This window comes from Ambystoma mexicanum, chromosome 1p (assembly GCF_040938575.1).
Source record: "Ambystoma mexicanum isolate Mex_15411 chromosome 1p, UKY_AmexF1_1, whole genome shotgun sequence".
Taxonomy (NCBI): domain Eukaryota; kingdom Metazoa; phylum Chordata; class Amphibia; order Caudata; family Ambystomatidae; genus Ambystoma; species Ambystoma mexicanum.
In genome coordinates, this window is record NC_090921.1 from 353,100,492 (window position 1) to 353,125,338 (window position 24,847).

Consider the following 24,847-nt stretch of genomic DNA (forward strand, 5'->3'; position numbering starts at 1 on the left):
ACTTGCAATGATTAGCTGCCAAAGCCTAGGAGAGTCCAGAATTTCTAGTTCGTTAAAGCAGCATTTCAAATACAAAGTGCACATATCATTAAGCTGCAGACATTCCGTAAGAAGATGTCTTAAAGTCTTTGGCTGATTTTTCACATTATAAAATCTACAATAATTGTCACTTTCTGTAATCAGTCCACGTCTTGCATTTATGTCCCTACAGGACCATAGGTTAAATCTAAACCTTGTGAAAGCATTTCTAAATTTAAGGTATGGGCTCTTCACAAGATAACTGGCTACATATGAAGTTTTTTAGCACTAAAAGGATTGGATGCAAAGTCGACATATGTGGCACACTTTTCTTGTATGCTTATCCAATCGTAATCATGCATTTTGGACTTAGCTTAGATGGATTTTTTATCAGAAGATCTGCTGAAATTTCAGCATCTGACAGTGCCTTAGTGGCGGTTAGACGCCATATCATTGCAAAATTTTGTGAGGAGTTTAGCATATGATCAGCTAATAGTCTTAGAATTGTTTGATTTTTTGGGGCCATAAGGCATTTTCTATAGAAGCTTCATAGCTTCCCCAGATAGATTGTATTCAAAGAAATGATACCTAACTCAAAGCAAAACATTGCTACCGGGACTCAATCCGGGAGATTAAGGACACTACGCCAAAAGCGCCCTTCAAATTTGTCACAGGCTGATTTCTGTGTAACCTTTTTACATTCTGAGCCATACAATACAATTGGTGTAGCTTTCTACTTGTAGTATGTGATTGCCGGTAAGCTAGAAAATGTACCATATTTGAACAGAATATGTTACGTTTGAGCAATGGCTGTGGTTAATTTAGCATTAATATCGGCAAAATACTGATCATCATTGGTGCTGTCATTTATGTTTACCCCAAGATAGGTATGCTGGTGAACCATTTGAAGTTGTAAGGTGCACTTGAAGGTGTTAGGTGCAACCTGTGTCTTTACACATTGCATGATTTAAGTTTTTGTCAGGTTAATTTGAAGTTCATTTAATTGCGCATATGCGCTCAGCTCATCTAACAGTCGTAGGAGGTCTTTAGGTGTTCGGGACAAAAGAATGAGATCGTCCGCACATAGTAGCCATGCTACCTGTTTAACTCCCAATCTGGGCGCATCTGAGATTACACGGTCAAATCTGTCTTTCAAATCTAGAATGAACAAATTTAATAAGGCTGCAGCCAGAATGCCACCTCGCTTGAGGTCTTTAAAAGTTGGTATATTGGCAGATAAAAGGCCTTTAAAAAAAGAGGCGAATCTGGACAGATGTCGACGAATGCAATAGGTATATAACATTTATGATGGATAATGGGCATTTGGCTTGAATCAGTTTATGTATCAAACGCCTCTCGAAGGTTTATGAATGAGAGGTACATATCTTGGTTTCTCTTTATACAAAGGGATTTGATGGTAGCTAAAGTCAGAAGATTAATAACTGTGCAGAGTCCGTCAATAAATCCCATCTGATACGTGTCCCGATGCAAGGATTTTAGAGTCCATTCGTTAAATTCCTTTAGGATGAACCTGGCTAAACACTTTCCAGGAGCATCGAGGAGAGCTATTATAAAGTGAGGTTATAATCAAGTGACTCCAAGATTCTAGTAGGGATTTTGTCTGAATAATATGCATAAAAATGTTTACTAGAATTTGAGCCCAAGCTATAGGGTGCTCTTTTAGCATCACGTTCGATAGGCCATCAGGCCCGAGTGGCTCTTGATTTACTAAGTTTGTTAATAATGTGTAATATATCTTTTTCAGAAAAATCTAGGGATAAATTACCAGAGAAATACTGGGTGGAAAACAAGGATGTGGACATTGGTTTAGCATAGAGTTTTTTGTAATGGGGTATCCATTCGGATTCCCCACTAACCTGAAGAGAGTCTTCGGAGAACAAGGTCACTCGATTAAAATACAACCATATTTGGGCTGTACTTTTTTTGGCAGTTGCCTTTAAGATAGATTCACTATCCTTCTGGAATAAAAGGGATTTTCTCCCACGTAGCCAGTTCTTGTATCTGCATTTGATTTTTCTCAGAGCTTCATATTTCAAGTCTGTCAGTAAAAATCTCACATCTCTCTTTTCTTTTCGATATTGTTTTTTCCTTTCTCTCACTTGGTTGTCTGGGACATGGACATTTTTATGAATAATTCACCCTAAGCTACTAGATTGAACTTTATATGACTGTAAAACTGTAGAGTACTGTTTCTTTTCATGGAGGTTACTATTGGGTGGGGAAGAATATTCTTGAATTAAACAGTTATTTAAACTGGAAAGAGAGGAGTCGGTCCATTTAACCCGATTACGACCATAGTTGGTAACAAGCTTGCCTACAAATTTTGCTTTTTATCCATCCGTTTTGGATCCAGGATTTAGCCAACTCAGAGTTAGCATTTCGCGATCGCTATTAAGTTGTTTAATAACTTGAAATCTGTCAGCTTTAGCAAAAAATTGCCATCCACATAAATGTAGTCAATGATGGCTTCTAAAGGTCCTCTTCAAGATGTGTCATAAGGAGGAATGTCGCCAGGGAGCAAGCCATTTACCATGAACATGTTTCGGTCTTCCATAAATGAGGTCCATCTTTCTTTTCACCTGTCTATTGACAGCTGTTTACTGGAAAAACAATGTAAATTGAGATCTCCTGTTAAGATCCGATTAGTAATCGATGGAAACCTTATCGATTAACTCATATAACTTTATTAGATCATCATAGAATTTGTCCTCAGCTATACTCGCTGGGTCCCAATATAAATTAATTAGAGCAATGTTCTGGGTGGGTTCCAATATAAATTAATTGGAGAAATGTTCTGGGTGGGTGATTGAATTCTAACTAGCTGCATAAAGTTGTTAGGAGAAGCCCACGCGGATATTGTTAAGCCTGAACTAATTTTCACTGCAACCAATAAGCCAGAAGAGGGATGTCCATGAGTGGCTCGAAGAGTTGGAAGTAAAAAAATATTATGTCCATCCCAAGATGGTGGTGGTGGTGGTGGCTCTTGGGGAGGAGGAATGGCAATAGCTGATGACATTTTTAAGATAAATAGCAGTTTTGCTAATATTCTACCAAGTATCTGCTTTGTACTAGATTGTTAATAGATAATGAATAAGTATATGTGTAGGATGTAGGAGCAGTGCAAGGGTACATTTTGAGATTGAAAGTTCCTGAAGCAGCAGAAAATGCCATTCCGAACTGTCAGCTGAGCACACACCTGTTTGCGAAGTGCGGATGCGTTCTCTGACACGTCGTCATGTCGTGCCTGTGCGCCTTTTCCTGTAACACTGTCCGGAAAGTCCACGATGATGTCAGACATTCGCAGATATCGACAAATGCAAAAGCAGCAGAAAAAGTTACAAAAAGTGTATAGAAGTGTTAAAAATGAAGCTAGAAGGTGGGGAATTGCAGAGTTTTAAGGTGAAACTTTGTAAATTGGACAGAAATGTTGCTATATTTGGGTAAGTGTGATATTAGTAAGTTGTAGGAAATTCACTGAAAAAATGTTGTTAAAGGGACGCTATGGTTAAGTTGCACTAAGTTGAGCTTCATCAGTGATGTCATTACTGACACTTGTGATGTCATCTTTCATGTCCTGGTGGGTTAGTGTTAGCAGTGAACGGTGGTGGCGCGAGTTATGGTTGCTTAGCTTCATAGGTTTTTATTAGTGCAACTTAACCATAACATCCCTTTAACAAAGATTTTTCAGTGAATTTGATAGGTTTTTATTAGTGCAATTTATCCATAACGTCCCTTTAACAAAGTTTTTCAGTGAATATACATAAATACAACCGAATTGCTTGATGTATAAATGCACGATTTTTACCTTTCCCAGGCCACTTTGGGCTGCTTTGCCTGGGACAGTTTGGGAAAACCACACATATTGCCCTTTTATAGGCGGCCCTCCTACTTTTGTCTGTGGCACCCTCTTTGCCCCCCCCCTCCCTAAATTTGATTGCTGGAGACTGCGCTGACTATCACCACTTCTCTGCACCACTTTTGGGCGGGATAGAAGTACTTTTAATAGGTATTTGCCAGACATAAACTCTAAACTTTATTTTATTCTTATTTAAGCAATCGCCACTGAATGAGCAGGGCAGGGCTGCCTTTTCTGGCGGTGAACTCGAGCTGCTTCAAAACGCAACCGTGTTTTTCGGGGTTTCTTGTACCAAACCCGACGTTTATTCCCCACGGAAACGAACACTGTCATTCCAGCGCATCGGGCAGAATCCTCCCCAATATATGGTTTCTGGATGAGGGCAAAGACACGTATGAGCAGGCGTGTAGCCGTCCACCCACTCTGCCCAGCCCGTCCCCGCCCTCCTGGTTCGCCACCTCTTTAAAGGGCCCTGGCGGAACAGCCCTGGCGAGCAGACAGACACCTGCAGGCAGAGGGAGGCCCCGAGCTCCTTGACAGAGCGCCGTATCCTGTCTCCGACGCTGCCCAGGCTATCAGGTAGGCTCCCGCGACGGGGCGCTCTTCGGGGCTCCTGAAAGACGTCAGAACATGGAACCATTTGGGAGCATTAATGGGGATATTGGAGCCGTGATTTCCAAGGAATGTGCGGTTCAGCAGTGATGAGAGGCCAAGGGAAGTTCAGGTGTGAGATAATTCACATGATTATCGACGCCCCTGCTGTGACATATCCCCTGCTCTCTGCTTGAAAGGGGAATATTAAGTTACACGTGCAGAAATAACCGCGGACTGAGCTGCTACACACACGATGATTCGCCTGTCTAGGGATTGCGATTGGCTTGATTTTGAATGTATTGCAGTGGAAATCTGGATATATATATATCGAGAGAGAGGTGCCACTGTATTAATTAAGAAAGCCTAACTCCTTATAAAAACGTGTTTAAATATATATATATATATATATATATATATATATATATATATATATGTGTTTAAAAATGTTAACTTTTTAAAAACGATTACACATATGTACACACACACACACGTTTTTACAAGTAGTTAGGCTTTCTCCCTGGAAAAGTGAAATATTGGAAATTCCAGAGTTAAGGCATTACATTTACAATAAATGAACAATTTTCCAAATACAAACCCACTACAAATGAAACCTTAACTCACACCATGACACCACTAGCTTGAGACTGGATGTAAGCTACCGACTGTTTAAAGTGAGTCCTGTGAGGTTGGCTGTAGCGTGAGTGAAGAGGGGATTATCTGTTGTCTGGACTTTGCATTTAGGAAGTAGTTGACTTCGACTGACATTCCCAGCGTGTGTAGACTTCACCCTTTATACATATTGAACTTAGTTCCTTGTAAAAATAATTCTACTATTTCCCTCTTTTTAGTTTGGGCTATTAGGTGCCTTTGGCCACCTATAATCCGGAACTATTGCATTAGAGTAAAGATGGGGAGCAATGGCATAGGAGGAAGGACACCAAGCTTGTAGGTGTTGTTTGATTAATTGCCCACACTCACAGCAATGCTAATCCCTAGGACCATCCCACCTAGTTCCTAAAGACCTCTGCACAGGAACTCGTTGAGCTCGCTTTATTCAAGCCTTAGCATCAAACTTTGCACTCAAAGTGCTCTGAGAGTTGGCGATTTAAACATGCTTGTGGTGAAATAAAAGTGTTTTAACCAGGTGTGCCTTCAGCCACGCGATTTATATGCACCAGGCTTGCCTTTAACTGAAGCCCCGTTAAAAACAAGCATTGGCACAGCAAACAGTTTTGGGTTGTTTATAAATATTAGGCATTTTTCAGGCACTGCTATTAGATGCTCAGGTGCTCTCACTATTTTGCACCAGCTATCAATGGCCAGTTGATAGCACCATGGCAGTGCCTGGAAAATGCCTTTCCCACGACTACACAAAAGCCCAAACGTTTGGTATTCCCAATACTTGTTTTGTCTGTGATATTGGTTGCCGTTTCTGTATGCCTGTTTGTGCTTCCTGTTGCTGTGGGATATTTGTTTACCCAAAAGGGCCAAACTTTATGATCAGTTTCCGCTTGCATGTCCCATTTCATAAATGTGTTTTGTGTATTGCATACATTCCCGAATTGTGAGATTGCCGTAATGACAGACACGTGTGCTTGTTATGTTCTGCACATGCTCCTAAAACTAGCCACATCTGCTGCCGGATGTGTTCTGCTTATTTTGCGCATGTTGCGCGAATGCCCGATTTGCAAGCTACCCATAATGGGTCTGAATGTGTGTAATGACGCGAATTATGTTTCACACTCACTGAGGCAATGACGGCTGGTGACTTAAATGGCGTGGTGTACATTGTGGGGCCTGAATGTGTGAGCAACCCTCTTAGGGGACATTAGGGAGGGGATCCCCCGAAGACAAGTTTTTAAAAATGTGTTTCAAAATGCAATTTCCAAATTCACACAAACATTGCCTAAAAAGCATTAGGTTTTAGGGACAAATGATGATGAATTATTTTGGCGAGTGAAAGTCTAATGATGTATTTTAAAGCAACTTGCATTGAGTGCAGCTAGCTGGTACTATGTTGTGTGCACATAGACATTCATTATATCGCTTTCAAGTAATGCTGAAACGATCATTCTTTTCTCATGCAGTCCATGGCATTCATATGTGTCCAACCACTGTAGGCATTACTGGAAAGGGCAGAAACTAAGGCCACGAGAGACCCGCTCCCGTTTTTGGGGTTGTGAGTCAGGTATCAAGTAGCAGCAGAAAATCAGAGATGCTCCCGTTCATCAGCACGTTTGCTCGGAAAAAAATCTGCTGAGACTCAAGCCCTTTAGCCATGAAATCATCCACATCTGCGGATATGCAAGGATCTGCCGGTTGCATACATGGGCACAACGGGGTGTCCGTGTCACGGGTTAATGGGGCTCTGGAAAGGAAAGGCTTGGACATCTAATCACCTTGCTGACCGGTGCGCAACGCAGACTATTATTAACGCAAGACATCTCCAGCTATGTGTGTCTTGAAAAACAAGCTATACACAATATGCAGGCCAAGCAGCTTATGTTGTTTTAAACATGCAGTGTGCATTGCGCGTTTACATGTTTTGCTGAATATCTTTCGTACATAGAATGCTTACATCTAGGATAGTCCCAAAACATTGGCTCTCCACCTGCCCATGCTATGTGAAACTGAGCAGCTGCTTAAAAGTATTCTCTTTTTAGAATGACGACTGACCATTGTGTGACATTTTAGTCATCCCGCCACTCGCAACCCACCCACGTGGGCCTCCTCATATAACATCACACAGTAAACCACATAGTGCTTTGGTGCCAAGAATATAGCTGGGCTTGGTAGCAGCGACGTCATTTCACGAAAATGCTGGGGGTAGCGACAGTGACATCACATGGCCCTTGACCTCTGATGACATCACAGGAAGTGGGGTCACCAAAGTGACATCATGGGAAGCGATGGAGCACAATCTTTCACCCGCTGACAAAACAGGAAGTGGCATCACATAACAATGTCCCTAAGTACACTATAAAAAATATGGTTACAACATCACTGTAATGTGATAAACATATCATACACGAATGGATCATGTATATCAGTGTATATGGGCATACTGTGAATGCCGGCAGACGTCCAAGGCCAAATGATGATGTGTTATCATATAACACTTAAGCTCAACCCCTTTATATGGAACAACTATACATACAATATCACCCAACCTGGGTTGGTACTCATTTATTGACCTCAAAAGGATGAGAGACTGAGATGGCTTTCCGGTGATTCGAACCTGCAACCTGCATATCACACACACACATCGCATTGAGCACTCTACCCACTGAGCTATCTTACCCGACTAGATCTATCTCACCGGCTATAGTAAAATGAGCAATTACATGGCTGAATGTTCTCAAAGTTAGAAAGCATATTACACTCTGTAGTGGATACCATTAAACTGGTAACTGAGATTTAACAGCATGCCAGTTCATCTGCAGGTCTAGTGCAAAGTTGGCCACATGTCAAGCCTGCGTGGATCTACTTTTGAGGCTTCGGAGGTTGGCAAAATACATACCGTTGGGAGGATTCATTACTGTGTATTAAAGAGTTTAGAGTAGCACAGGCAATGCAGCGCACGCACACAGCATCCCGTACTCTGTGCACTCGTTACCTCATATATGCAAGCAAACATCCTGAACAGCATGCCAGGCAGATAGGAAAGATAGACACATTACAACAAAGCATTCATTGTGGCACAATGAAATCAAGGGCCAATTTATGTGCTATGGCCAAACATTTGTACACTGTACACAGGCTTTTAGGCACAAGGATGTTGTCAAGTGAGCGCGGACACTGAGATGAAATGTCTTGTGAGGATCGTAATATGATATGATATGGCATTTATAACGCGCCTATACACAAGTGATTCAAGGCGCGAAGAGGAAAGGGAGGGGGAACACATGGAAGACAGAGACAACGATCTTACTAGGCCAGGTTACATTGAGTTCGCTCAAGTGCAGGGGAGAAGGGAAGGGGAAACGTGCGAGGGTAAAGGGAGAGGGGGCAGTGCAGTACATAGGATAGACAGTAAAATAAATAAAAAAAATAATAAAAAGGGTGGCCAGCTGGTGGCAAGTACAAGGGTAAGTGCAGACGTCAGGTGTCAAGTAGTGGTAGAGGGCTGTAGGGTTACAGAAACAGCCCCGAGTGCAAGGGTTGCCAGGGTGGCAGGGCAGGTATGTAAATGGCGGGGAGGGGACCTGGACCCGAGATCAGAGGGTAGTCAGGTGACCAGTGCAGTTTCATTTTCAGCCAGGAGTTCAGCAGGGGAGAGGAAGAGAGAAAGTAGAAGAAGAGAGGAAGATCTTGAGGTGCTTCCAGAACCGGATACGGTTCTCCTCAAGTTTCAGAGAGGCAGGGAGGCTGTACCAGAGGGAGACCCTGAGAGAGTTGGAGGCGGATGAGCGAAGAGCTAGAGAAGGAAGGTATTTACAAAGAGAGAGTTGAGGTATTGAGCCCCCTGGCCCCAGAAGGCCTTGTAGACAATGCAGAGGGTTTTGAACTTAATCCTCACAGCCACTGGGATCCAGTGCAGAGGTTTCAGTCCTGGAGAGATACGATCCCTGGGCTTGAGGCCAAGGACAAGTCTTGCAGTCCTGTTTTGGATGGGATGCAGAGGGTCGGAGAGTAGAGGCAGGCAGATTTAGAAGAGGCTATTGCAGTAGTCCAGCCTAGAGAGAACCTGAGCTCTGGAGACAGTGAGCTTCTGGAGAAAGGAGAGGAAAGGAAGAAAACATCTGAAGTGGTTCAGCTTGTAGTTTGACTTCTTAAAGACGTCAGAGATGTGAGAAGAGAAGAAGAGTGTGGAGTCGAAGATGACCAAGAGGGCTTCAGCCTCACAGGTGGGAGCATGAAGAGTGCCAAGAGAGGCCAGCCAGAGAGTGACAGGAAATGAGGGAGCAGGTGTGCCGATGAGGAGAATCTCACTCTTACTGGCATTAAGGCAGAGAACAGTGCCGGCATACCACTCCTGGATAGCAGATAGACAGTCCGAAATGAGAGAGGGAGAAGAGGTGGCAGAAGGGAGTCTGAAAAAGAGTTGAGTCTCATCCACATAGCAATGAAAGTTGGGGGCGAAGAGGGGCAATGCGGTGGGCAAGAAGTTTCAGGTATTGGTTGAACAGCCCGGGAGAGAGGTTAGACCCCTGGGAAACACCAAAGGTAGAGCTAGAGATAGTGTAGAGGAGGACCCAAGTTGGACCTGGGAGGGTCGATCGGGGAGGAAAGAAGTCAGCCAAGCCAGGGCCTGATCGGTGATACCCAGGTTATCACGGAGACGGTTGAGCAAGATGGCATGGTTGACCATGTCAAAGACAGAAGAGAGATCAAGTAAGAGGAGGACACGGGTGTTGGAATCGAGTTTGGAGAGCAGGTCTTCACGGATGACCAGGAGAGCAGTTTCCGCGCTTCTGGCTGCTCCGAAGCCAGACTGATGGTCATGGAGACAACCAACAGATTCAGTGTGAAGATTATGCTGGAAGATGGCCAGCGTATCCAGGAGTTTGGGAGACAACAGTAGAAAAAAACATGCTGTAATTGCAACTTGCGAAAAGCAAAATACATAGTTCAAAATTGATGCTTATTCTACTCTAAATGCTTTTTGGAAGCTTTTGTCTGCATTGTGAATTTGAGGTGTTTAAGAACAGACTAAATCAGTAGCTCACTCCCTGAAGTGTTCCTGAAATCAACCCTTAATGAGTCCAGAAGGAGAAATTATTTGTTATTCCTATTCTTTCTTATTTAGCATCACTGCTCAAAGTGTTACACTTGTGGAACCCCCTGATTTTTTTAAAGAAGCCTGAACAAGAACGCCAGCCACTCCAGAAACACAGAGCCACATGGCGCTGAAACAGCCTAGCAGTTCCCGTTAAAAAAAATCTTTATTTAGGGTTAGCAAGGGAGACCACAAGAGGTGTCGCTAGGGCGGCTAAGGGGGCTATAGCCCCTGATCTTTTGGTTGTAGCCCCGGATAGAATCTCAGGAGCTACAAGCAAAAGGCTAGCTAGCCCCCAGTCCCAACAGTTCCGACATCAGCGTAGCCCCATGTCTTTTCCAGACCTAGCAACACCCCTGGAGACCACAGTGGTAGCAAAGCAGACCACAGGGGTCGCAGCTGTGACCCCGGTGGCCCCCAAATGACGTCCCTGCTTGGTAGCTCTCTACCAGTGTGCATTGCATGGTTTTGCAAAGGAAAGGGAACTCTCTGGCACCGCATTGCGCCCCGGGGTTCCTTTGAGTGTATTCGGTGGTACAGTACTCGAGTCGTGGAACGTTATCTTATGAAGTACTGATGTCAGTGACTCGCCCACCGCCCTTCACTAGATTGTAGACATCTAATAAGATTCCTGAGCCACAACTCCGAAACAAAGGCACACACAGGCAGAAGATGTGTGAGGCCAGTGGGGATCTGTTGCAGGTGTTGCCGGCAGGAAATGGCAATGCTAAAGAAAAACGCTGCATTCAATTAGGAGAGGGTCCGGTACCCAAGCCGGGCAACCCCTTGCGTAACGGGACAATAAACATTAATATTGCCTCTTTGCACATGGGCATTGTGACTTAAAAACGTTGTAAGTAATCATCACCAATGTCGAAAAACTAGGCCAAAGTAGACATGTTCCTCCTGAAGTTGGTGGCATTGTGATAGACTAGGGACATTTTTGGACACAGTTTGTTCCCGTGGGTTCAGGGAGAGAGGCAGAGCCGCCCGCATGCACCTGACACGCTCACGGGAGTAACAACAGTACAACAGTAAAGTTCTGTTTCTCACATGTTGCTGTCTCGCGGCGAGCGAGTCAGTGACTTGTGAAGTGTTTACAGTCCCAGTCTCGCTCTATATATTTCCCACACGCTCCCTAAATAAACAGATGCCACAAACGAGCTAAAATAGGTCTGATTTCTTTCTCCCAGCCGTGTGTCAAAAAGTTCTCATTCATCCCATTTTACGTGGCAAAACTACTACAAAAATGGACGGTCTCATTAACGAATTGGTGTCACCAGAAATTAACATATCAAGGGGAAATATGCACATTTCATTTAACTGGCTTTACCTAATCGAAAAAAGGTTTGTAGGTTGACTAGGCATTTGCCTTTCATTATATTCTCTCCCCTCCCCCTCTGTCTCCCCTTTCCTCTCTCTCTCGCCCCCTCTTGCCCCCTCTCTCTCTCCCTCTCTCACCCCCTCTCTCTCGATTGGATTTCTATACTCTGGCTTGGTGGACAGATGTATAGGAGGCCAACCTAGTTAGTGAACAGGGACAACTCTGGGAGCTGAAGCCAAACCAATCGAGGTGGCATGGAGTGTGGTCAAGTCTTGGTCTCAGAAGGAGTGAGCCTGGTCAAGGGTCCACAAGGTAAGTAATCAAGGATTGCAATTAGACAAATAGTTATACAAATACTACATTTATTTATGGCCATACAAAGACTGTAAAAGTGACTACGCAAGTAATAATATCACACAACACTCATATATATGATCCCTGTAGCCAGTGCAATAAAACCGCAATACCCCCATCCCACAGAAAAGTAATGGTTATATTTGCAATGACAGTCCACAAGAATTCAACCTTAACTTTAGAGGTTCAACCCTGACTGGAGCCTTGTGCCCTGAAAGTTCACAAAGTTTACAGTAGTTTTGTGAGCCAGGAAAAAGTTATGAGGAGGGTATTGTGGATGGGAAATTAGTTCAAAAGGACAGGTAAGTATCTATTCTAGTCAATAACCTCTGTCCCCAACTTTCGGAGGGCTTTTTGCAACAAGTATTGCCAAAGCCAAACAAAGGTAAAACTTTTAAGAGTGATCAAAACGTTTACAGGATGGAGATGGGGACAGGTAACTATTGCTGTAGCTCACCCCCCGTACACTGGTTTCTTTTCAAACTTGGCAGGTCTTCCCTGATCGGTTATCCCACCATTGGTTCCGGTCACCAGAGCACAAGAGTTGTGGGTGCAAGAAATGTCCCGGTTGGACACAGAAGCTGGTGCAGCCTGTTCCAGTCGATGAATGCAAGTCATACTAACGCAGGACTGCTCTAGGCCATGGACCAGATGCGGGGAAGCCAGTTTCAAGGATTCTCACCCATGCACACAACAAAAAGGGACACATCTGTCATGGTCAGAGACAGCTTCCTATCTCGAGTCCTATTGGAGCTGGAATCTTGATAATTTGCAGGTGGACCTCTTATAGCATAAGATGATGGTCCCCAAAGGTCAGAGGCGAAACACAGAACCATGATGACTCTACCGCCATAGCCCAAACTGGAGTGGTCAGTCCACAGGATGGTTGCAGGAATGCTTTCGAAGACTCCAGATGGCTGTGCATTGAGCAGACATCAGAAATGGTTGCTGTCCCTCACACACACCCAGCAGTGGCCCAATCAGGCCATTGATGGTGAAACTCATGCATATTCCCTAGACACATAGAGACCAGTTTGTGGATTGGGACCAGACAGTCCCAGCCCACTTCCTGGGAACACACACACATATACATGGCCTTTCACTGACCAGCGGAAATCAAGGCTTTCCCAGGCAGTGCATGACTATAAAAGGATTTTCCTGACCTTGCAGAGCAGGAAAAAGGGCACAGGACAAGATGGTCAAAAGAACAATCAAAAACATTGTGGCACGGCCATGTTCGGACAATAGCCACACTTAGTAGCCAGACACGGTAAACATGGTAAGGCTAAAGAAAGGTATTGCAAAAATAGTCAAAATGCAACTGCTGCCACCAGCGTGCCTTTGGCACACATAAGTAGCCCAAAAGTCCATTTGAGTGTAGTCTGGGGTCATACAAAAGAAACCCCATTTCACTGCATTGTAAGATGCATCGTGCAATGATAAAGTTACCCAAAAAATAGATAACGCATATAAAGAAATGGCAAACATAGTTTCACAGTACTGACAACCTTAAGGACTGGCCAGTTTCCCCATAATAATGAGCAAAGGTGCAGTGCAGTGACGCTGAAGGCTTCACTTCGCTGGAAAAAGTCGGGACATAGTACAAAAGAAAAAGGTATGGGATTCCATAGAAACGGAGGGACATTTTCTAAAAAGAGAAATCTTTCCTAACACCCTCTCCCTCATAGCCCAGTGTCTAAAGCCCCTGACCAGTCCCATAATCTACCTGACTATGACCAAAAGGACCGGGACAATCTTATCACCGGGTAGGGAGAGGTGGGACATCAGTACTGTGACGAGGAAGAGTAGGACTAGGAGTAAGGAAGATTACCGGTAAGTAATCAGAGCATTAACGCCATGCCGTCTCTTCCTAGTCCCAGTACTTACTCTAAAGGATCCCCAAGATCCAAAAAATTGGAGCGGTACTCATTTCAACCGAAAAGGAATTTCCTCTCCTCTGCACCATAAGCAATTATCGGCAACCCCAAAGGGGGTTTGTAAAAGACACCCATCACAGAGATCACGATGGGAAGAGTAAAACATCAGGTGCTAGAGACACGCATGATAGTAGCCTGGTAAATAGGCTTACTTCAGGCAGGCCCAGGGCCCCAGCCCCAAACCATCCAACAGCAGGAACAGCCAAAGAAAACAGAAGCCCAGTTAACCGGCCGAGGAGAAAGGAACTCTAGGCCAACTCCCAAAATTGGAATTCTAGACGAGGCACCAAGCAAGGCAAGGTCCCAGCCTTTTTCCGGAACACCAACGGATAAAAAATGCAACTCTCCTAGAACTAGGAGATCAACAAGCAATTCTGCCGTTCAATCTGCAGCCTTTAGATATCACAAGTGGAAAGAGTCGGGTGCCAAAGTGCCCAGATACAGGCTAGCATCCCCACACTCTAGACGCATACCCCAGCAGATCCTACTTGCTTCTTTAGAACTAAAAGGATCCAAGGTTCGAAGAAAAGGGAACCATAGGTTAATTTGGAACTGAAACTCCAAATCAACTATCTAATGCTGGTCAAACTACCAGAAAAGGCGAGACAACCATTTGTCTTCCAGTATGGGATCATGACCACAAGTCATGACCCCAACTAGCAGAGCAGTTGGAGGACTGAAATGGAGAACCCACTCAACTATCTTCCAATGTTTCAAACATGACACACTTCCACTAAGCAAAGAACAGGCTACAAGGGTTCTGCAGGAGGAATATAGAAACCCAAGGGGACTGCAGTCACCCCTTCTTCTCACCTTGGAGGAAAATGCAGTTTGGTAGACTCAGAGCATTGTCCTCTCTCACTCCAGCTGAGCGACCAGGGCCAGGGGTATGCCCTAAAACAGGGGCCTACCCATTATCATACCAGGCAGGAACATCCCACCTGCTGGCAGGGGTGAAGCCAGATGTCTGATGCAATCCAGAGAGAAGGCACCTTATCTCACTGAAACCTTATACCAGCACATTAGAGAGGGAGAGGAAAATACCCCTTCCTCCTCCCCCAAGACTGTGGTCAGCAATTCGGGAAGGACAGGAGTCTGAACCCAAAGAGCACTCAAATCGACACTACAGCTCACAATATTGGCAGGGAACCCTGACTGCTTCAGTTGCCCCAGCCAACAAAGAAATAAGGCCGAGCCTGTACCCAGCAAAATCTGGTTCCATGTCATTTCATCGTGGGATGTTTTTTCGCAGGGTTTTTTACTGCAGACTTTTTTATGAAAAAACTCACTGAATTTGTACCCCCCAAACCTCCCATCCCCTTTAATTTATTTTATATTCCCGTAAACCCACACCCAATTTATATATTTTTCTAACCCCCCCCAAAAATTCAATGAGTGTTTTGGCAAAAAAATAGTGGTTAAAAAAACCTCGAAAAAACATCCCACGATGAAAGGAGGTTGTACCCAAAATCTCAGGTGCCCAACCTGTTAAAATCCAAAAATCTTGAAGACGGGAGTCCAGCATCTATATCAGTCTGTGTGCGCCTCCTGCAGCATGCACACACCACACGCACACCAGGCCCCAGGAGCCCAGGGATTACCCAAAGGGCTATCAGGCTCACCCAACCAAAATCATCACACTGACCCTCCGCTTAAGCATATTCCAACAACAAGCTTCCAGACCCTGGGGGTTTCGAAGAGTCACAATCCTGGTCATACTGCTCTGAACCAGTCGGTAAACTCTGTGGGTACAGAGGCACACGATACAGTAGCCAACAAGAGGGCACCATCCTGCCTACTACCCTGGTGCTGTGCCACCACTCAAAATACTCAGAGTCATTTAGCTCCATACCTTCTGCCTTGCATTGGAGGTACTGCCAGAAAGCAGCTGGAGCCCTAAAGACCCTCCCCACTTGATAGTCAGGAATGAAATGGTGTACAAGTGTGATACCCACTCACAAGAATCAGCAATAGGTGGGTATTGAACTCACAACGGTGGGGATCATTGTCCAAAACTGTAATCATTCTGCTATGCAGATTTCACCAACACAGCAACCGAATAGTGAAATAAATTGAGATTTTTCTCCAATTGCAATATAATTATATAAAACATTTTTTTACAGAAACAAGACTAACTCAACAATAATTTTTTTCCTCACAGTCAGGTATTCCTTCATAAATATTTCAAGGCTGAAACCCCCACAATCTGTTGGACGTCAGAGATGGTTGCAAGCAGGAAAAGATTACACACATCAGGCTTGGATGCCCACACCTGGTATTGGCATTGGCATTGTTTATTTGTAAAGCGTCTATACACAAAGAAACACTACCATCCCACCACCCCTATCTAACCCTAGCATAGAAGAACCCATACCCGCTCCTCTGCCATCCGCTATAAAGGAGCACTTATTAATGCTCGCTCACTAGTAGCCCACACAACTGAGATCGCTGACCTAATTACAGCCAACCACCTAGACTTCCTGGCCATCACTGAAACCTGGCGCCACCAGTCCCAGTACTCTCGCTAGCCCTGCTAGAAGGCTATACCATTATCAGAACCGACAGAAACTTAGGCAAAGGTGGAGGAGTGGCTTTCATCACGAAACCACATCTTGGCCTCAGAGCCACCACCCTCTCCAGCCTTCCTTCTGCAGAACTCCTGTCAGTTAAACTTGCACTCTCACCTACCCAAGCCATACTCATGCATCTCCTTTACCGCCCTTCTGGACTGACCTCATCCTTCGACGAAGACATCAACAACCTCCTCTCCACCAACACCAAACTTGGAACCCAAACCATCCTCTAGGGTGACTTCAACCTAGGTTTTCATGACCCTAACTATCTCCTATTTGGGCTTCAGACACAGAATCACAGAACCAACCCATTCCAAAGGTCGAGCACTGGATTGGGTGTCCGACCTCAACTGCTCCATCACGATTCTTCAAAATGAACCAGTGGCCTGGTCAGACCACCACTTCATTTCATTCTCCATCCAAGGAAACATCCCCCCAGCGCCACCACAGCCCCACCCACCCTCTCCAGAAACTGCCGTAACATCTCCATCAATAGTCTTCGATCGCTTATTAACAATATCCGGGAAGCATCCAAGTTCAAGGACCTTGACTCTAACAAGCTGGTCGACCTATATAATGCTACACTCAAATCAGCGCTAGACACCACTGCGCCTCTTAAACTAAGAAAAGCTAAACCCATCGCCCATCTCAACAAGTGGTTTACACCTGAATTAAAAATCTTAAGAAATTCCAAAAGGACTGCGGAAACCACCTGGCGCAAATCACCTACTAGCCAGAATAACATTTTGTTCACCTCAACGGCTGCAACCTACAAAGCGGCCATCCTAGCCACCAAAAAAGAAGCATACAATAACGCCAAATCAAGTACTTAAGAGCTCATTAGTATCCTAAAGGAGCTTGAATCGCCTGCACCTCCCTCCCAGGACTGTACTAAGGATACAGCCTGGTACACAAAAATCCAACAAGCACTGGCTGACAAAATAACCTTCCTACAAAGTAAGATCGAATCTAAAAAAACTATCCTCTCAAGTTGCCACGCCCTAAACCTGCGCTAGAGAAAAGTCATCCACAATGCACACCTTTCTTATTCTCCCAAGTAACGCCTAAGGAAGTGGAAGACAGCATCAAAAGTCTGAAACCTTCTCATTGTCAAGGTGACATCTGTCCAGCCTCTGTCGTCAAGGAAGGAGCCAAAGACTTAGCCCTTTTCATCGCCACACTGATAAACTCATCCTTCAAGTCCAACCAAGTCCCTAACAATCTCAAGGAAGCCTGGGTTATGCTGCTCCTAAAAAAAAAACAACCTCGACCCAAACACTCCAAATAATTACAGGCACATCACAACCGTCCCCTTCCTTTTAAACATTCTAGACTGAGTCGCATATCTGCAAATTCAGAAGCACTTAGAGGAAAACAACCTTTTAGGATTCAGACAATCCGGCTTCAGGTCGAGACATGGAACGGAGACCGATCTCCTAGACCTGAAGATCCAAATGTATGAGGCGAAGGACAAAGGCAAGCTAGTGATCCTCCAGCTCCTAGACTTGACAGCAGCGTTCGACCTTGTGGACCACCAAATCTTAACCAGGCACCTCACCACAGCTGCAGCCTTCTCTACCAATGCTTCTGACTGGATAAATTATTTTCTCTCCAATCGTACCACCAGGGGTTTTCTCCATCAGCCTCAGCAGACCGAAACCCCACACTTTGTGGAGTCCCTCAAGGCTTGTGCGTGTCACTGACGTTATATAACATATTTGCGAAGCTCCTATTCTATCTGGACAACTTGGGTGTTATCTACACTAATTACGCAGATGACACCCAAGTCCTCATCCCCCTCAATGGATGCTATGTTCGAGACTCTAAAATGCTGAATAATGTCTACCTAGAAATCCAGGCCTGGATGGCTATCAACAGTTTATGCCTCAATGACGATAAGACCGAGCTCCTGATCGTCGGCACTCAGGCACGCTTGAACAAGTTAGATCATAGGTATAAGTCCTTCAGTATTGACGGTAACGTGATCAGAGTCTCCAAAGAAATAAAAATTCTGGGGGTCTATCGTGACTCAACATTGTCCCTCAAGAAACAAGTCAGTTCCGTGGCAGCCTCCACAGCCTACACTAATATGCTAATCTACAGCTGTAAATACTACCTGTCCACTAGCAGATGCCTAACACTAGCCAGAGCCTTAGCACTGTCAAACATTGACCACTGCAACACACTCTTTCTAGGCTCCTATGAACTCAACCTAAACAGGCTTCAGGTCCTTCAAAATAACTTATTGAGAGCAGCACTTAACCTACCTCGATCCAGCCACATCTTAACTCCTAGACGTAATGCCAACTGGCTGACAGTTCGCGACAGAATCACTCTCCGCACCTTCGTAATCATGCATAAGTGCCTCGCAAACACAGCCCCCAAATACTTTTCCAACAACTTCTGCAAGCTCCAGCCCTCCCGCACCCCCAGATCTGCCCTATCTCATTGCCTCACGGTACCTAAGTTCAACCTACAAACTGCGAGAGGAGCCAGCTTCCGAGTTCAAGCAGCCAAACTCTGGAACTCCATACCCCTTTCTTTCAGACAAGAACCTTCCTTGCTGATATTCAAATCTGGAATAAAAAAATGGTTGAGCACCAAGCCACTCCCATGAGAACCCCTCCGGCTGTATCTGACTATCACCCTAACTGTAACTCTATATCTGCCTGATTCACTTGCTCTTATGTTATTTTACAAATGCCAGACCTAGCTGTAATCTCTGGTCGTCCTAACTGTTATTATGTTTTTACTTTTCTCCATGTATGTAACTCTTTTAAGTGTTTCCATGTATGTAACTCCAAGTTTTTCCAGTGCCCAGTTACCACAGGGTTCGGTGTACGATATAAATAATAAACAAATACAAATACAAGTGTTTCAAAGCGCTCAAGGAGGGAGGGAACAAGGGGAAAAAACAACAGTCATTCAGAGCCCTTGAATTTCTGAACGATACAAGTGTCTACTAGGCAGAATAAGCACATGGAACACGTGCATGTAATACAATGAACAATGTAGATAACAGCAAATTGCATTCAAATAGTGGGGAGTGTCCTATATTATGGTGGAATAGGACAAATATCTGAACAATAAAACAATGGTTCCACCGTAATGAAAAAACATGTTCTTAAAATTCTCAGAAATAGTTCTAAATATTTCAGTGTTATAGTTAATTCACTGAGGTTTTGATGTATGCCAAATCAAGATTCAAGAAGCCTACAAGAAAATATATTTGGATTTATTCAATAGGTTTCAAAAAGAAAAAGACATATATCAACAGTATATGTGCAAATTGGTACTCACAATGAAAAAGCGAAAACATATTATGACATAATTCAAACCAAGTCACACTTAAGCAAGTAAATAATGTCCAAAAACGAATAAGATTAGGGACAGATAAAAGTGTGAAGAAAACAGTTGATAAAGAAAAAGGGGAATTTTGAGAAAAAGAGTATCGGGACAGGAAGGAGTGTATTCTTTCTCTTTCTAAACTCGTAATGTTATAAGTAGATTGTCCTTATTCACTCTTTATTCTTAATTCTCTTGGCAGGTCTGCCTACGTGCAGGTGTCCAATTGGACATCTACCACACGTTTCGGCAACAGCGCCTCCTGCCAGGCAGTGATTTCAAAGAATGCCTTCCTCAAGGCAAGTTGTCCCCATGGGGAAGCAGACACAGAAAACATTTAAAATTAAAATTAATTTCTTGTGGCTTACTAAATCAGTTTGACTGAGACATCTGAACATTAATTTATTTACTTATTTGACTGCTTAATGGCTATGGGTCTCTAAGAAGCAGCTTCACCAATCAATGGGACATGGTCTTTAGGGAACTGGCCAAGTAGGACCCTGGAGGAGCAGAATGCTGCAAATCAGACAGGTAAACTGCTGACAACCCTCAGGTGGAGAATCCACGTCGATGCCTTAGGTTCAGGTGCAGTCGGTTTGAATTGTTCAAGAAAATGGGCAAAACTCAGTCCTGTAATTTAAACAAACAAAAGTAATGTTTGTAGGACTTGATGTAGGTAGAAAAGGTAAAAGAGGAACAGAGCTCTCCAAGTGGTTTACTGCTGGATGGTGTGTCGAAATAACAACAGCTCAATATTATAGTAAAACAAACATGAATATTGTTTGTAGGGTATAATACGTGAAAAGGGAGCAGTGCTCGCAAATGTTGGATTGCAGTGAAGAAGGACAATCAACTTATAAAATTACGAGTTTAGAAAGAGAAAGAATACACTCTTTCCAGTCCCGATACTCTTTTTCTCAAAATTCCCCTTTTTCTTTATCAACTGTTTTCTTCACACTTTTATCTGCCCCTATTCTTATTCGTTTTTGGACATTATTTACTTGCTTAAGTGTGACTTGGTTTGAATTATGTCATAATATGTTTTCTCTTTTCCATTGTGAGTATCAATTTGCACATACACTGTTGATATATTACGTTTTCTTTTTGAAACCTATTGAATAAATCCAAATATATCTTCTTGCAGGCTTCTTGAATCTTGATTTGGCATACATCAAAACCTCAGTGAATTAACTTTAACACTGAAATATTTAGAACTATTTCTGAGATTTTTAAGAACTTGTTTTTTCATTACGGTGGAACCATTGTTTTATTGTTTAGATAACAGCAAATTGGTCTCGCAATGATTCTTCAGTTTTTCCAAGGGCATTGAGGCGCACCATGCAAAGGAGGGTAGACACAGTCAAAGACATATAGACGATCTTTGAGGTGTGATACTTTCAGATCGTGCAAGTGCACAGACAGGTGTAGGCGAGGGGAGGCTTGGGGAGGGGGTCATGTGCAGGGGGAGAGCAAGTTTGTACCCAGTCAGTCAGAAGCAGGGGTAAGTGCTGAGAGATGCCACTCTCATGGGTCGATTCACCAAGTGCAGTAGCAATGAGGCAGGTGCACAGCCCAGAGGCAAGTGCTTGAGGACTGGCATGGGTGCATGTGACCTGTCAGACTCAGAGGTACACCAGGTGGCCATTTAGCAGGCCGTGTGGTAAAAGGAGGAAGAGAGGGATAGGGTGGCAAGAGAGGTTAGCAGGGTAGCGGGAGAGAGAAAGAAAGAAGAGGAGAAGAGGAATGTCTTAAGGAGTTTCCGGAACTTAAGGAGATCTGTCTCAAGATAGAGGCCGACAGGGAGGCTATTCTAGAGGGAGGCCCCTGTGGAGGATAAGGATCTCCCTCCAAATCTCAGCTTGGAGAACCTGCTCACTCGCAGAGGGTTGGAGGTAGATGAGTGGAGGGCTTGTGAAGGACAGTATTTAGGTAGGCAACGTTGCAGATAGGTAGATCGGTAGGTCCTGAATATGATTTCAAACAGCAGTAGCTGCCTGTAGGTAGGTTGCTTCCCCAATTACTTTCAGCTGCTAGTGTTTGCAAGGTTACTATAGTAACCAGTGAAGACAGGGTTAATTCAGAAAGACAGGCAGAAAGACACAGACCGTCTCAGTTACAAAGAACCACTTTCCTCATGCATTGTGCCCTGAAGGGAATCTCCACTAGCTTCTTTACGCTATCTAGATCAAGCTGTGAATGCTTGGACAATGCTACAGGTACAACAATAGGGGATTGAAGGTGGGAGAGACGGAGCTTTCATGTTAGCCCACCGGCCAAGCCTTCATGTTGAGGCAGCACTAAATGCTTAACAGCCAGAATAGTGCTCACCCCAATGGCCGCTTTTCACTGTTGCGACCGAGGGAACAGAGAAGTCCAGCAGACTCGGCAAGAGGCCCTGTTTGTGAACCCAAGCATGGAGAACCATCAAACCTCAAACAGAGAATAGAGTCACCATATGTGAGACATAAGAAAGGAACACTGTGACAGTAGTCCTATCATCCCCTACTCAATCTGACCGTAAGGCTCTCTTTGGAGGGCTGTCTGCAGTCCACACCTCCCCATGCTGCGTTGCTTCCATTAATTTGGAGTAGGGCAGAGACAAGGGTATCCTGGAAGCACTGGCAACTGGTCCACTGTGCTATGGGAGGAAGTCTCAAGCTGCTACTGCAGCAACATGGGGCATCAGTACCAAGGAGACTGTAAAGTCCAACTGAACCTGCAAGAATCCTGTTGTTTGCAAACTTGAGAATGGGGCACTACCAGAGCAGCACATATACAGAATAGGGCCACGTACATGAGCTATAGAGAATAACACCATGACTCCAATCTAATACTCCCCTACTCACTGTGACCTCAAGGCTCCTAGGAGGGGCGTCCATGAACCATGCATCTTCATGCAATGCTCCCTCTTTCATTGACGTCTGCTGCTCAATCCCAGTGCCCTCACATTTGGATGCACAGGGAGAGAGGCCTCTGCAGCCTCTCACAAGCCTGGGCACCCCTGACGCTCAACCCAGCAGAGAGTCCCTAGGTGCCTGATACTCACCAGACAAGGGGCTGCCCACCAATCCCAAAGTCCAAACCCAGAACGGATAGAGGGGGGCAAAACATAAACAGCATCCTTAGATCAGGGATCAATATCTTCAGGAAAGGAAGAGACCACCCAAGCAGGCTTCTCCCTGGTACACTCTCTAGAAGGACAGAAAGGAAAACACCATTACTGGACTGGTCGTGTGCTTTATACCCCGGTCTATAAAGGGGAGGGGCCAAAGGAAGCAAATAACCGTTTTGGGAAAGGTTTTTGTTGGAAGGAGCATGGCCCTTCATAGAGTAAGTACTGGGACGAGGAAGAGAGGATGTGGAGGTAATACATTATTATCATTTGGCGAAATAGAGCACCCTATTTTATTTCTTCTCCTGACCTCAAAAATACACAAGGTGGGAAGGAGCGTCCGCCCTATGAAAATTATAGGCAGATGCTGTCTATCTGCATGCATGCTCAACTTGTGTCAAAGGGGGGATTTCTCAGCGTGCTCAAAAAGGTGTAAATACACACGTGATGTGGGGATGGGGAAAGACCCCTTTCTGAGCACATGGGAAAAGCAGTATTCCAGCCAGTAGAGCGATCCGGATTAGGGATGCACATATAAACAAGCACTGTACGCTGAAAACAAACTATACACAATTATACAGGTCAAGCTGCATGATCTACGTATTGTGTGTAGTGTGTTTTTCACGACCCAATACACACTACTGATCACAATCACAACATTGAGTGCTCTCTAGTGTAACCTCATGGCATGCATGAGAAGATAATGTCCCACCACCAACCACGGAGTGATACTGACATTATCTTTTGTAGAACTCAGAGTTACTCTCAGATGGGTAACTAGGCCAACATTTTGGGCCGGGGGGGACGGCTAACTGTTTAAATGTTGGGAGAGGTGCTAACTTCAGAGACTGTAGGGGAGGGGCAAACTTACTTGTGTGGGGGCATCTAACTTCTTTACGCATTCTAATGAGACTGTTCTGGTGCAGCTTCAATGTTACAAGCAGTTAACTCTCTCCTTCATGTCTGAAACTGGTGTGAGAAAGAGCTGTCTCCTGTCCCCCCTTCCCTTGAAATCACTCCCCTTGCATGCAAGTACTAACCCCACATAAATGCTTTACATTAGTTATTGCAGGTCTTTGCTAACAGCAAAGCCTAGGTGCCGTTTAATGTCGTGTCCTGTTCTGTCCGGCCACGGCTCTGTAGGTCAGCCAGGTCGAGTGAACATAGCCCAAAATGTCAGAGGCATGGGGAGGCTAGAGCCAGATCTGCTCAATGGTGTTGCGCCACTGGTGACTCGCCATCGTGAAGAACTTCTTTACTCACTGCCGATGAATCCCTCTCACTGTCAGTTATAATAGAGGGTGGATCAGCTGGCTCAGCTACAACTTGCTCATGCTCAGCAGACAGCGGTGCTCGGTTGGCTCAGCTTCCTTCTCGTCACGAGCAGTCGCACCATTCATCCGCATGGCCTGTGACCGGATAATCCCACCTGAGCACGTACAGGCTCCAGCATTGCCTCCTGCTCCGTGTGTACTGCAGTGCTCGCAGCGCTTCTCTCGCTCACACACCCCCTCTTAAATACTATTAAATGTCAAAGAAATGTAACTAATGTCTGTTACTGGGACAGGCTCAGAAACACTGTACTGTTTGGCATGCAACATTACTGCGTGCCCACCTCTGTGGCGCTGTATCAGCAGTGGCCAAAGTTAATGAAAAGAAGTAGCGGAACTATGTTGCTTTCTGGCTTGGCCCTGCTTCCCAGAACATCATTGCCATGCCCCCTCCCACACGCAATACAAACCCCATACCTGGGACCCACCTTTTCTCCATTCCACCCTCACCACTGTGTAAAGGCTGAAAGAAACACAGTTATTATCATTATTATGGTATTTATTGAGTGCAGACCTAGCTCACAGAAGCAATGGAGTGCTTTACAGAGGTATACAACAATATAGATACATAACAGAACGCCTTACAGAGGTATACAACAGTACAGATGCATAACAGAGCACTTTTCAGAAGTAACAGAACAGATATACAGTGTGGGTAGAGTA